The sequence below is a fragment of the Myotis nattereri genome (genome assembly GCF_964212035.1).
Source record: "Myotis nattereri genome assembly, chromosome: 8".
In the NCBI taxonomy this organism is placed as follows: Eukaryota; Metazoa; Chordata; class Mammalia; order Chiroptera; family Vespertilionidae; genus Myotis; species Myotis nattereri.
The window spans coordinates 37,209,124-37,223,953 of record NC_138083.1 but is presented as its reverse complement, the minus strand read 5'-3'; the positions used below and the strand labels follow the sequence as shown (position 1 = coordinate 37,223,953).

The following is a 14,830-nucleotide window of genomic DNA, read 5'->3' as shown; positions in this document are numbered from 1 at the left end:
AGATAGTGGAATACCATGCAGTTGTTAAAAAGAACAAGATGGTTCTGTCATGACACAGAAAGCTCTCACAAGATGAAATATTAAATGAAAAGAGCAAGGTACAGAATACTGTGTATGATAAGTTATTACTATTTTTAAATGAAAAATAAATATATTCATATACGCTTAAATATACATAAAATAGGAAGATACACAAGAAACTAATAATGGTTACTTGTATAAATATGGTCAGTTCAGTAGATGAACTCTTCCAATCTCTTTTCTACTCCTCTTCTAGACTGAGATTTGGGAAAACCAATAACTACATTTCCCTGACTCCCTTACAATTGGCAATCAAGCCTGGCCGGTGTGGCTCAATTGGTTGAGTGTCATCCCACACACCAAATGCATCAAGAGGTCACCGGTTCAATTCCCAGTCAGGGCACGTGATGGGTTGCAGGCTCCATTGGCATACAGGGGACAGCCAATTGATGTTTCTCTCTCTCCCCCCATCTCCCTTCCTCTCTCTCTAAAATCAATAAAACATTAAAAAATTGGCAATCAAGGTCATGGAGACCATGGATTTAGAGGCAACCTATACTGGCCAGATCTAAAGCTCCAGTGCAAGGCCTCTCAAACTTTCTTGTAATACATATCATCAGGCCCAGCCAGCGTGATTCAGTGGTTGTGTGTGGACCTATGAACCAGGAGGTCACGATTCAATTCCCAGTCAGTCAGGGCACATGCCCAGGTTGTGGGCTTGATCCCGGTGTAGGGGTCAAGCGTTTATTCATTTCAAACGTTTGAAATGAATAAAACTATTGAAAAAAAAGACCGTACCCTTTTATGTAATGATGTTTACTTTGAATTTATATTAGTTCACACAAACACTCAATCCATGCTTTTGTTCCGGCCCTCCGGTCCAGTTTAAGAACCCATTGTGGCCCTCGAGTCAAAAAGTTTGCCCAACCCTGGTCTAGTCACTAGCTTCCTGAGTCAGTCAAGCAGCAGTGGTGGAAGGGTGGCAGTAAAAGTAGTAACTTCCTGACCTCCAGATCACAGTTTCAGTGGTGGGTCCCTCAGACTGATAATTTAAGGGAGCCACCTTGGGCCTTACTCCTCCAACCCAACAATTTAAAAGTACCCAATTTCTTGTGTTAAACCCTTTTGTGGTTAAAGTACCCAGAGTGGTTTCTGTTTCCAACATTTAAACCTGATGGATACAAGGAAGGAACTGCGTATGAAAAGGGCAAAAGTGAGAGGGAGACTTTTTGTAGTATATCTTTTAATACTTTTTCATTTTTCAACCACATAAATGTATTGCTCATTCCAAAAATAAATAACTGGTTAAAAATAAAAATAAAAAAAAAAAATATTGCATGCAATTGTTCTCTTAATCAGATTGCTATTCTAGGTTGAGAAAATTTAGATTCTACCAATATTTTCTCCCTGCAACTTGGATTTGCATCATTTCCTTTCCTGTATTTAGCATCGCTGTACTAATAAATAAGTGCTACCTAAATGAATAGGCCTGCGGCTTGTGTCTGTATGCTATGTCCTCTTCAATATTACACTAGTATCCTTTAAAGCAGTTTGAGGATGTTAATCTATCCCAGTAGGCTGCATGTACTGGGCATTCTATAAATGTTCAGCATATGCATGCAACTCTTCCTATTCTTCCCCAAGGTCACATGTCCTGTCAATTCTCCAATCCAAAGGCTCTCAAACTCCAGCTACCATTTCAATTTCAGTCACTATCCAAATTTAGGCCTCCATCACTTCGTGTGAGTATTTCTCATACAGGACTAAAAGGATATGCTTTTCAAAATTCCTAATAGTACAACCATATATTAATTGCTCAAAAAATATTAACAGAAGGGATTAAACAGCTCTGAAACTAGTCTCCCTACTCCAATCCAACTGACATAAAGTTGATATAAATACAAGATGTCTTGACAGCAGAACAGCTAACTGTAAGACCTGATGAACTGAGTAGTACAATTATGGGAGACGAAGAGGTTTCCTCTGTAAAATAGGGAGAAGGACATGGATATCTCAATTATATTTCTCCTGCTCTATTATTCATTTAGCCTACCAAAGACTAGTGAGCTTCCTTAAAACAACACAACCTGCCTTAACACTCCTATTCAAAGCCCTTTCTTTAATGGTTTACTATCACAGGTCTTTGGGCCAATGCATAAAATTTATTTTTCACAGAATTAAATTTATATAATTTACAGAATTTTTCTTTATACAAAAATCACATCTTCCTAACTTCCTGGTAGTTAAATATATTTTTAATTAAAACAATGGTAACTGGTTTTAATTAAATGAGGGAACTAACTAATATTACGCAGCCATTTAAAAAAAATTAGGCAGCTCTCTATGTACTGATTTTAAAAGGTTTCTAAAGAAAGTGGAGGGGGGATTCGATTCAAAACAGTTATGAATGCACTACTATTTCTTTGGGGGAATGGTGAGATACCAATACATTTTTACCTGTTTTAACTGTGTGGGCTATCTCTGGAAGGATGATCAAGCAACCCAGTTTGCCTCTTGGGAGGGGAACTGGATAGTTAAGAAACTGAAGAGGTCGCCAAAACCGGTTTGGCTTGGTGGCTAGAGCGTCGGCCTGCGGACTCAAGGGTCCCAGGTTCGATTCCGGTCAAGGGCATGTACCTTGGTTGCAAGCACATCCCCAGTAGGAGATGTGCAGGAGGCAGCTGGTCGATGTTTCTCTCTCATCGATGTTTCTAGCTCTCTATCCCTCCCCCTTCCTCTCTGTAAAAAATCAATAAAAATATATTTTAAAAAAAAAAGAAACTGAAGAGGAAGTATGAGACTCATTTTATTCAATGTATAACCTTTTCTATGTTTTGAATGTACCATGAGCATGTATTAACTATAAAAAGTATATAATTATACACTTATTTTAAGTATCCTTATTTGGCAAAATAAAAAGTTGGCAACCTAAGGACAAACCCCAAATTCTTTTGAACTTGCACTGGTCAGTGTCTTCTATGTCAGCGGTCGCCAACCTTTCAACCCTCATGTACCACCAGCAGTCCATGGACCACCGGCTGGCAACCGCTGTTCCATGTGCCCTTACTGGGGATCAAATCCACAACCTTGGCGTATTGGGACAATGCTCTAACCCAGTGGTTCTCAACCTTCCTAATGCCGAGACCCTTTAATACAGTTCCTCATGTTGTGGTGACCCCCAATTTCATTGTTACAAATTGAACATAATTAAAGCATAGTGATTAATCACAAAAACAATACGTAATTATATATGTGTTTTCCGATGGCCTTAGGTGACCCCTGTGAAAGGGTCGTTCGACCCCCAAAGGGGTCGCGACCCACAGGTTGAGAACCGCTGCTCTAACCAATTGAGCTACTCAGCCAAGGCTGGATCCATAGAATCAACTCCAACTTCCTAGGCTAGCAACTCTACTGCACAGAGTCTGAAGGACCTCTGGGCTCTTAGCTAGCCTAAAGCTTCTTCCTGGCTCAAAAAAACTTCACAGTGGACAGGCAGCACACTCTCGGCAGACTACACAAAACTTTCTAGGAGGACCAACAGTAACCAAGGGGTCAGCAAGGTCTCCTAAGGAGAAAGTGGTTCTCTCTACTTCTCTAAAGTGTGACAATGATGCAAGTCACTCATGGAGGATGAAGAAGTCCAACTGCATTTCAAGAACAGAGACAGTTGATCTTAGAGATCAACCCGGTAATGTTGAACCTCAGAGGGATGGTAGGGAAGGGGGGGCGGGGGAGAGATCAACCAATGAACTTGTATGCATATATGCATAACCCATGGACACAGACAATGGGGTGGTGAGGGCCTGGGGAGTAAGGGGGGGAGGGGGGCAACACAGGGAGGATGAGAGCAGGCTGGTAGAGGTTAAGGAGGTTGAGGGGGAAGGAGGACCTATGTAATACTTTCAACAATTTTTTCTAAAGAGGCTTTTTCTCTAGGAAAAAAAAAAGGAGATCAACCCAATAAGACTTGGTGAAACACAATTGCTAGTTGCACTGAGAACAGCTCAAATCATCAGTCAACAGAACTTTTATTAAGTGACTTTGGGCCAATCAATTCCAGGTCTTGAAAGGAATGGTGTTCTGGCCCCTGCCCTTGAGAAAAACAAGACACATGAACCAAATAAGCTTTAAAACTACTACAGTGAACGACATGAAACTGCTGATAATCTACTATTTTTTACCTACAAAAATATTAGTTTTATCAGATTCAATCTAAATATCTGGACAACCACAGGGGATCTGGAGAAGATGCAACAAGATTAACAAAAGAGGAGACAAGAATGGAATGTGTATAATGTTTTTTAAAAATAATGGAATCAAGAGAAACCAAGATGGAGGCATAGGTAAACACCAGAAATTGCTGCCTCCCACAACAAATTCAAAAATACAACTAAAAGACAAAACGGACATCATCCAGAACCACAGGAAGGCTGACTGAGTGGAAATTCTACAACTAGAAGGAAAGAGAAAAGCACACTGAGACTCAGAGGAGGTGCAGAAGTGCAGAGGTACGGAGGCGCACGCGGCAGGGGCTGGCGACTGAGGACGCGGCTGTCTTTTTTAATTGGGAGGGAGTCACAAGCCCCCAACTACTCTGAACTCCAGTTCCAAATGAGTCTCTGGGGACCCAGACTCATACAGGGAGAGACTGGACTGTCTGACAGCGGGCAGAACTTGGAACTAGAGGGCGGCCTTCTCTCAGGGGTGTTTGCAGGGATTAATGGACACCGAGACGCAGGGCCCCTTAGGGCAGAGCTGAGGATCAGCCATAGCTGCTTGCTCTGCCCTGTTGATTCCCTGAGACCCCGCCCCACCCAAGCTGTGGCAGAGGCTTTTGCATATGAATGCCCTAACCCTTTGCAATCTGAAAAGTACCTAACAAACTGCAGCTGGGCCAGACAGACCCAGAACTTCCAAGAGAAGGCCCAAGGCCCCACAGCAGCTTGCATTGCTTCACAGCTGGGCCTCATCTGGGCACCTCCAAACCCCAAACAAGGAAGGGGAATCTGCAGATCTCTTCGTAGCTCCTGCTGGGTGGCCTCAGGCAGAGGCTAAATTAGCACCTCTTTAGATCCAAGAGCCAGTGTACCCAGTGGTCAGAGTGGGACCATCCAATTACAACTCCTCAGATCCATAAGGGACACACTCAAGGGGCAGACTCAGTGAACACCAAAGCCCCACTGAAGCAAGTCTTGCCTCATAAGGGTGTCTTCAGCACAGAAGTTCTCCCAGTGCAGACACAGCTGATTCTCACAGCCAATTGGCCTGGAGGACAATTCCTCCCAGTGATAACTACAACAATCAAGGCTTAACTACAACAAGACTGTGCACAAAGACCACAAGGGGGTGCACCAAGAGTGTCCTCCTCAGGTAATTGGGGAGGCTGAGCCACTGGGCCCTATAGGACACCTAGCACACAAAGCCACTCTACCAACACAGGGAAGCATAAAAAATGCAGAGACAAAGAAACAGGTCACAAATGACAGAAATGGAGGAAAGCAAACTACTGGATATAGAGTTCAAAACCACACTTTTAAGGTTTTTCAAGAACTTTCTAGAAACCACCAATAAATATAGTGAGACCCTCAGGAAATCTAGTGAGACCCTCAAGGTTATGATAAAGGACCAACTAGAAATTAAGCATACACTGACTGAAATAAAGGATATTATGCAGAGTTCCAACAGAAGACTAGAGCAGGGGTCCTCAAACTACGGCCTGCGGGCCACATGCAAATACAAATGTTGTATTTGTTCCCATTTTGTTTTTTTACTTCAAAATAAGATATGTGCCGTGTGCATAGAAATTTGTTCATAGTTTTTTTTTAAACTATAGTCCGGCCCTCCAACGGTCTGAGGGACAGTGAAGTGGCCCCATGTTTAAAAAGTTTGATGACCCCTGGACTAGAGGATCGCAAGAATCAAGTCAAAGATTTGAAATACAAAGAAGCAAAAAACATCCAACCGGAAAAGCAAAATGAAAAAAGAATCCAAAAATACGAAGATAGTGTAAGGAGTCTCTGGGACAGCTTCAAGTGTACCAACATCCGGATTATAGGGGTGCCTGAAGAAGAGAGAGAGTAAGATATCAAAAACCTATTTGAAGAAATGATGACAGAAAACTTCCCCTACCTGGTGAAAGAAATAGACTTACAAGTCCAAGAAGCGCAGAGAACCCCAAACAAAAGGAATTCAAAGAGGACCACACCAAGACACATCATAATTAAAATGCCAAGAGCAAAAGACAAAGAGAGATTTTTTTTTTTTTTTTTTTTTTGACAAAGAGAGACTCTTAAAAGCAGCAGGAGAAAGACAGTCAGTTACCTACAAGGGTGTACCCATATGACTGTCAGCTGATTTCTCAACAGAAACTTTGCAGGCCAGAAGGGAGTGGCAAGAAATATTCAAAGTGATGAACGCCAAGAACCTACAACCAAGATTACTTTACCCAGCAAAGCTATCATTCAGAATTGAAGGTCAGATAAAGAGCTTCACAGATAAGAAAAAGCTAAAGGAGTTCATCATCCCCAAACCAGTATTATATGAAATGCTGAAAGGTATCCTTTAAGAAGAGGAAGAAGAAGAAAAAGATAAAAATACAAATTATGAACAACAAATACACATCTATCAACAAGTAAATCTAAAATTCAAGTGAATAAATAATCTGAAGAACAGAATGAACTGGTGATTATTATAGAATCAGGGGCACAGAAAGGGAGTGGACTGCCTATTCTTGGGGGGGGAAAGGGGTGTGGGGGGTGCGGGAAGAGACTGGACAAAAATCGTGCACCTATGGATGAGGACAGTGGGGGGGATGGGGGGGGAACTGGGTGGAGGGGAGCTATGGGGGGGAAAAAGAGGAACAACTGTAATAATCTGAACAATAAAGATTTAATTTAAAAAATCAATAAATTTTAAAAAATTAAAAAAAGAATCTTGGAATCTGTATAGAGAAAAAAAAGAGGGGCAGGAGGAGTTTCCAACTTGAGCTGTGTAACAGCCACTGATGAGACTCTAGTTTCCAAACTAACATTACAGCTGGGAATCACATTTCTAATGGAAATATTAGCCAGAAAGAAGCAGATATTGAACATCAAACTGATAACAAAAGTTATCTCTGAGGAGGGGAGAGGGAGTAGGAATGTCCAAGAGACTTTTACTTGTTTAGATTTTTATAAGGATTTAATTATATAATACATGTGCATAAATAAAATAAACAAGCTCATTTTTTTAACATACTTATTTATTTTTTAATCCTCACCTGAGGATATTTTTCCCATTGATTTTCCGACAGAGTGGAAGGGAGGGAATAGGGGGAGGGGGGAGAGGGAGAGGGAGAGGGAGAGGGAGAGGGAGAGGGAGAGGGAGAGGGAGAGGGAGAGGGAGAGGGAGAGGGAGAGGGAGAGGGAGAGGGAGAGGGAGAGGGAGAGGGAGAGATAAAGAAAGAAACATCGACATGAGAGAGACACATCAACTGGTTGCCTCCTGCATGCGCCTGACTGGGGTCAGGGATCAAACCTACAACCGAGGTATGTGCCCTTGACCAGGACGCAAACCCTTTGTGGTCCATGGGCTGATGCTCTAACCATTGAGAAAAAATGACCATAACAAAATAAATAAACTTAAATTTAAAGTTTTAAAAAGTATTTAATGGGCAGATATCAGTCAATAGCTACATGGTTATTGGGTTTACATGCTGCCTGGCACATCCACAATAATATTATGCAAAAAAAACCCAACTGAGAATACACTCTATGAATTGATACAGAAAAATTTCCCAAGACAAATTAACTTTTAAAAGGCAAGCTACAGAAGAATGTATATCTTATGATACCTTTTGTGTTACAAAAGAGGAAAATAAGAGTATATAGGCCCTGGCCGGTGTGATGCGTTGTCCCATACACTGAAAGATCACAGTTTGATACCCAGTCAGGGCACATGTCTAGGTTTTGAGTTCGATCCCCAGCCATGGTTATGCTGCATGTGAACAGCAGCATATCTTCGAGTGAGGATTAAAATTTTTTTAAATAAAATAACATACAGGTTTACTTGATTGCATTTAAATAGAGAAACACTGGTAGAATGGACAGAAACTAATAACACTAGTTACTTACAGCCTTGGTTGAGTAACTCAGTTGGTTAGAGCATTGTCCCAATACGCCAAGGTTGTGAGTTTAATCCCCAGTAAGGGCACATAAAAGAATCAACAAAGCCCTAGCTGGTTTGGCTGGTTTGGCTCAGTGGACAGAGCGTCAGCCTGTGGACTGAAGAATCCCTGGTTCGATTTGGGTCAAGGGCACAGGCCCAGGTTGTGAGCTCGATCCCCAGTAGGGGGCGTGCAAGAGGCAGCCAATCAATGACTCTCATTATTGATGTTTCTCTCTCTCTCTACCTCTTCCTTCCTCTCTGAGAGCAATAAAAATATATTTTAAAAAAAAGAATCAACAAATGAAAATATAAGTAGATAAGTGGAATGACAAACCCCCTCCTCTCTCCTCCCCTCTCCCTCTCCCTGCCTCCCTCCCTATCTCTCTCTAGAAAAAAAAAGATATTAATAAGTAAAAATTTAAAAAACTAGTTACCTTGAAAAATGTCTATTTAGGTCCTTTGTCCATTTTTTAATTGGATTGTTTGTCTTCCTTTTGTTAAATTATATGAGTGCCCTATATATTTTGGAAATTAACCCCTTATCAAATATATCATTGGCAAATATGTTCTCCCATGCAGTGGGCTATCTTTTCATTTGTTGATGGTTTCTTTTGCTATGCAAAAACTTTTTATTTTGATGTAGTCCCATTTGCTTATTTTCTCCCTAGTTTCCTTTGCCCTAGGAGATGTATTGGTAAACGTATTGCTACAACAGATGTCTCAGATTTTGCTGCCCATAGTTTCTTCTAATACTTTTATGATTTCACGACTTATATTTTATATCTTTTATCCATTTTGAGTTTATTCTTCTTTTTAACATATTTTATTGATTTTTTTACAGAGAGGAAGGGAGAGGAATAAAGGATTAGAAACATCGATGAGAGAGAAACATCGATCAGCTGCCTCCTGCAAACCCCCTACTGGGGATGTGCCTGAAACCAAGGTACATGCCCTTGACTGGAATCGAACTTGGGACCTTCAGTCCGTAGGCCAACGCTCTATCCACTGAGCCAAACCTGTTGGGCCATTGAGTTTATTCTTATACAGTGGGGCCTTGACTTACGAGTGTCCCGACTAACGAGTTTTTTGAGATACCAGCTGTCTCTAGGCCGATTTTTTGCATTGAGTTGATAGAGTAATTTGAATTAATGAGCTCCTTAATGAGCTCGGTCTCGGAACGAATTAAACTCGTAAGTCAAGGCCCCACTGTATGTGGTATACATTGGTGATCTAGTTTCATTTTTTTTGCATGGATCTATCCAATTTTCCCAATACCGTAGACCACTGGATCTTTACCATAATCCTATGAGGACTTAAGAAGTTATTATCACGTAGCCATTTTACATTTGTGCAAATGGAGGCTCAAATAGAGTAACTAGGAAGAGGTAACCAAGATCAGTATCCAAACCTGACTCTAAACCAGTGGTTCTCAACCTTGGCTGCACATTGAATCACCTGGGAATCTTTTTAAAATCCTGATTTCTGGGCCTCATCCTCCGGAAATTCTGTTTCTTTGTTACTAATGTTGTGGCCCCACCACATAACAAAGAAACAGAATTTCCGGAGGATGAGGCCCAGAGATCAGGATTTTTAAAAGATTCCCAGGTGATTCAATGTGCAGTCAAGGTTGAGAACCACTGCTCTAAACCCAGGGAAGAGCCTTCTACTCTTAATTTGACTTCACAGGTAGCCTTATAAGTGACACACATCCACACAGGTGTATTTTACCTTAACCACCTAATAGTGTACTTGACGGCCAGCCCAGAATTTGCCTAAAATTTCCCCCATGGGTTGGACACTCAGGCTGCTTCCAGATTCTTCCCTATATAAATAGCTTTTCTGCAAACATATGGCAGAAATTAGAGTGTGCCTCCATTCCTGATTCAGAGCACACACCAAAAGCAAAAAGACTTCTATGCACAAAAATAACATTCTAAGCCATCCTTAGTCTTTGTTGGAGAGGGGATGGGGATGAAAGTTGTATTTAATGACAAACAAAGGGCTAAATATTAAGCTGCAGAAAAACTGCTGTTCTGGATGTCTTAACTCTTTCCTTATCCCTTCACCACTTCCATTAATCAACATCTGACACTTCTAACTCAGGAAATGTCTTGAATTCATTTCTCCTCTTTACCACAATCATTTCTAACCAACAACTGACAGTCCATCAGGCAACCTCTATACCCCTCTATTAGTACTGGCAAAGAGTCTGATACAGAGACATGCAATAAATACTTGGTGACTGAATCAACACTACTTTTCTGGTTCTAAAAGAAACCTGACCCTGTCTCTCTCCTGCTTAAAATCTCCCTTTTTAGCCCAATCTCCCACCCCTCCTGATCTGTTCCCTCTCCAGAGTCTAAGAATACACCATGTTTTTGAGTCCTGAGTACTTTTGCTCAAGTTGTTCCTTCTGGTTGCTCTGACGCTCACTCTCATCCTGGAAATCTTTTTTCCCCCTTAATCCGCACCTGAGGATATTTTTTCCATTGATTTTTAGAAAGAGTGGAAGCGAGGGAAGGAGAAGCAAAGAGAGAGAGAAACTTCGATGTGAGAGAAACACATCTATTTGTTGCCTCCAGCATGTGCTCCTACCAGGGCTGGGGACCAAACCTGCAACCTATGTACATGCTCTTGACTGGAAATCAAACCTGAGATCCTTAGGTACGAGGGCCAACACTCTAACCACTGAACCACACCAGCGAGGGCTCATTCTGGAAATCTTATCTTTAATCTCACTTCCTTGCATAGACACACAATTCCCTGACCCCTCTCTCCCTCATCATACCTGCCTGGGTAAATCCCAACACTAGGTAAATCAGACTGAAGATATTCTCCACTACCACACCTAGACAACTGATTATGGCTGAAAAATACATTCAACATGCTGATAGGTCTCACTTTAAATTCATGGCCACAAATAGTGGTTCCCTTAGGGACTGAGGGGGCTGTGTAACTGGGGAAAAAAGGTCTTCTGATGTACCCAAAGTGTCTATATCTTGATTTGGGTGGTGGTTATACAGGTGTATACATGAATAAAGTTCATCAAGTTACACACTTAAGATCTGTACATTCTGACCTCAATAAAAGGTTTTTCAAAAATTAAATTTCGCTCTGGCCATTGTGGCTCAGTTGGTTGGGCATTTTCCCACGCACCGAAAGGTTGTTGGTCAGGGCACATGCCCAGGTTGCATACTTGATTCCCATTAGGGGACGTGCAGGAGGCAGCTGACCAATGTTGTGCTCTCACATCAATGTTTCTCTCTCCCCCTTACTATCTCTCTAAACATCAAGAAAAAAATGTTTTTGCCCTAGCAGTTGGCTCAGTGGGTAGAGGATCTGCCTGCGGACTGAAGGGTCCTGGGTTCAATTGCAGTCAAGAGCAAATACCGAGGTTGCGATCCCCAGTGGGGGCTGTGCAAGAGGCAGCCAATCAATTATTCTCTCTCATCACTGATGTTTCTATTTCTCTCTCCCTTTTCCTTAAATAAAAGAAAAAATATTCTTTTTTAAAAAAAATATTTTTCTTTTTTTTTATATATATATTTTATTGATTTTTTACAGAGAGGAAGGGAGAGAGATAGAGTTAGAAACATCGATGAGAGAGAAACATCGATCAGTTGCCTCCTGCACATCTCCTACTGGGGATGTGCCCGCAACCCAGGTACATGCCCTTGACCGGAATCAAACCTGGGACCTTTCAGTCCACAAGCCGACGCTCTATCCACTGAGCCAAACCAGTTTCGGCAATATTCTTTAAATAAAATTTTAAAAAGAATAGCATCTTTGCTCTCTTCCTAATTCGATGCCATATAACTGCAAACTGTCATGAATATGAATATCATAAATGTGTGTGTGTTTTTAAATTCAGGGCCTACCAGTGGCTGCTGAGGGTAAAAAAGTCTGAGGAGGAGTCACAGTCCAGCAGTATGCAGACCAGTTAGATGACTACTGCCAGGGTCCAGAAGATCATGCTGGGGGACCTGGGCCAGGGAGATAGGGTGAAGGTGACAGCCAGTATAAAAGTCAAGATAGATTCTGCAGGTTGATCTGACAAGATAAGCTGATGGGCCAGATGGTGAAGTGGAAGACCGGAGCCAAGGAGGTTGGCTCCAAGGGGGCTTTAAAGGTTTTGGTCTATTGAGTTTTGTGACATTTGACGGTTGTTTTTTTAAAAAAAAACCAAGTATGCCTTAATTGGTGTGGCTCAATGGATAGAGCGTCAGCCTGCAGACTGAAGGGTCCCAGGTTCGATTCTGGCCAAGGGCACATGCCTGGGTTGCGGGCTTAATCCCCAGTAGGGGGAGTGCAGGAGGCAGCCAATCAATGATTCTCTCTCATCATTGATGTTTCTATCTCTCTCTCCCTCTCCCTTCCTCTCTAAAATCAATAAAATATATTTTTTTAAAGTACATTTTACTATTGTAATGAGAGAAAAACAATACAGATACTATCTTTTAATCAATAAATAAATAAATAAATAATTCAGGATCTAGAAGCAACAATCCTTCAGTAGCAAGAGCATACCCATCCAGTAAAAGGAACCATAGACAGATAGGGAAAGTGAGCAAAAAGGTGAAAAGGACTAAGAAATACAAACTGCCAGCTATAGAGTAAGTCCCAGGGATGTAATATACAGCGTAGGAAATATAGTCAATAATAACATAATAATTATGTATGGTGACAGATGGTTACTAGACTTACTGTGGCAATCATTTTGTAAAGTATATTAATGACTAATCACTATGTTGTACACCTAAAATTAATAGGCCCTAACCCGTTTGGCTCAGTGGATAGAGCGTCGGCCTGCGGACTGAAGGGTCCCAGGTTCGATTCCAGTCAAGGGCATGTACCTTGGTTGCAGGCACATCCCCAGTAGGGGGTGTGCAAGAGGCAGCTGATCATGTTTCTCTCTCATTGATGTTTCTAACACTCTATCCCTCTCCCTTCCTTTCTGTAAAAAATCAATAAAATATATATTTAAAAAAAATAGAATACTGTATGTCAACTATAATTAAAAAATAATTTTTTAAAATAAAGAACCAGGACTCTGGAGAAATGGCTGATTCTAAGGCTAGGGCAGGAAATATAGACGATGAGGCTGGAATATTTTGTAGTGCCAGAAGAAAGTGTTAAACACACACAATGATGATGGAAGTATGTCAAAAGGGCACAAACTGCCTGGCCAGTATGGCTCTATGGTTGAGCGTTGATCTATGAACAAGGAGGTCACGGTTCAATTCCCAGTCAGGGCACATGCCTGAGTTGCAGGCTCCATCCCCAATGGGGGCTGTACAGGAGGCAGCCAATTGATCATCAATGTTTCTATCTGCCTATCTCTCTCTCTCTCCTTTCCTCTGTCTCTAAAAATCAATAAAAATGTATATTTTTAAAAGTGCTCTACATTTTTATTGTGGTGGTACATACATGATAGTATGAGTTAGGCAAGCCTCAAAGAACTGTCCATGAAAAGAGTGAATTTTACAACTATGTAAATTATACTTCAATTTAAAAATACAAAAATACATTCTCTCATCACCAACTCTACCAGTCGACCTTCATCTCTACCTATACCCAGCTTCCCCCTTCCCTTTATAATAAATGAACTATATGCTCCCATCAATAGCCAATTCCTCTTGTGTACCACTCTACAGTCTCTCCTCTCCCATTTTTTCCTTGCACTCATGCCAATCAGGCTATTGTCCCCACAGCTCCATTAAAACAACTCTTGTCAAGGTCATTCATAACCTTGATATGACCAAATGAACTGTCACTCAATCCTCATCTTACTTGACCCATCAGCATCACAAGACTGAAGTGATTACTCCCTGCTCCTTGGAACACTTTTCTCAATTGGCCTCTGGACACCCACCTCATGGATTCCCTCCTACCTCAACTGTCACTCCTTCCAAGCCTCTTTTGCTGGTTCCTTTTCATCTGCTAATGTCTAAATACTAGAAGGCTCTAGGGCTCTGTCTTCTTTTTTATGTATACTGACTCCTGTTCAATAGAACCTTCTCAATGGAAACTTTCTATATCTCCTCCCTCCAATATGGTTTTTGGACAGTGCAGCCCTAAATGAGCTCATCCAGTCTCATGGCCTTAACTCCCATATGCGATACTTGTAAAAGATACTTATGATTTTAAAAACTGTTATCCAAAATATACAAAGAACTCTTAAAACTTCAACAAAAAGAAAGCAACCAACACCACCAAACAATGAAAAAATGGGCAAAAGACATTAATAGACACCTCACCAAAGAAAATATACAGATGGCAAATAAATGTATGAAAAGATATTCAACATTTTAAAAAAAGATAGTCAACATCATGTTTCACTAGGAAACTGCAAATTTATTTATTTATTTATTTATTTAAATCCTCACCAGAGGATATTTTCTCCATCAGTTTCTAGAGCAGCGGTTCTCAACCTGTGGGTCACGATCCCTTTGGTGGTCGAACGACCCTTTCACAGGGGTCACCTAAGACCATCCTGCATATCAGATATTTACATTATGATTCATAACAGTAGCAACATTACAGTTATGAAGTAGCAACGAAAATAATTTTATGGTTGGGTCACAACATGAGGAACTGTATTTAAAGGGCCAGAAGGTTGAGAACTACCTGTTCTAAGGAGATTGGAAGGGTAGGAGGAGTGGGG

At 41.2% G+C, this 14,830-nt stretch overlaps 1 protein-coding gene across 1 annotated transcript in view; it reads right to left on the bottom strand.

The window, feature by feature from the left end:
- Positions 1–14,830, bottom strand: part of PHF20 (PHD finger protein 20) — a 132,549-nt gene that overhangs the window by 83,054 nt on the left and 34,665 nt on the right. The gene's annotated exons all lie outside the window — the stretch shown is intronic.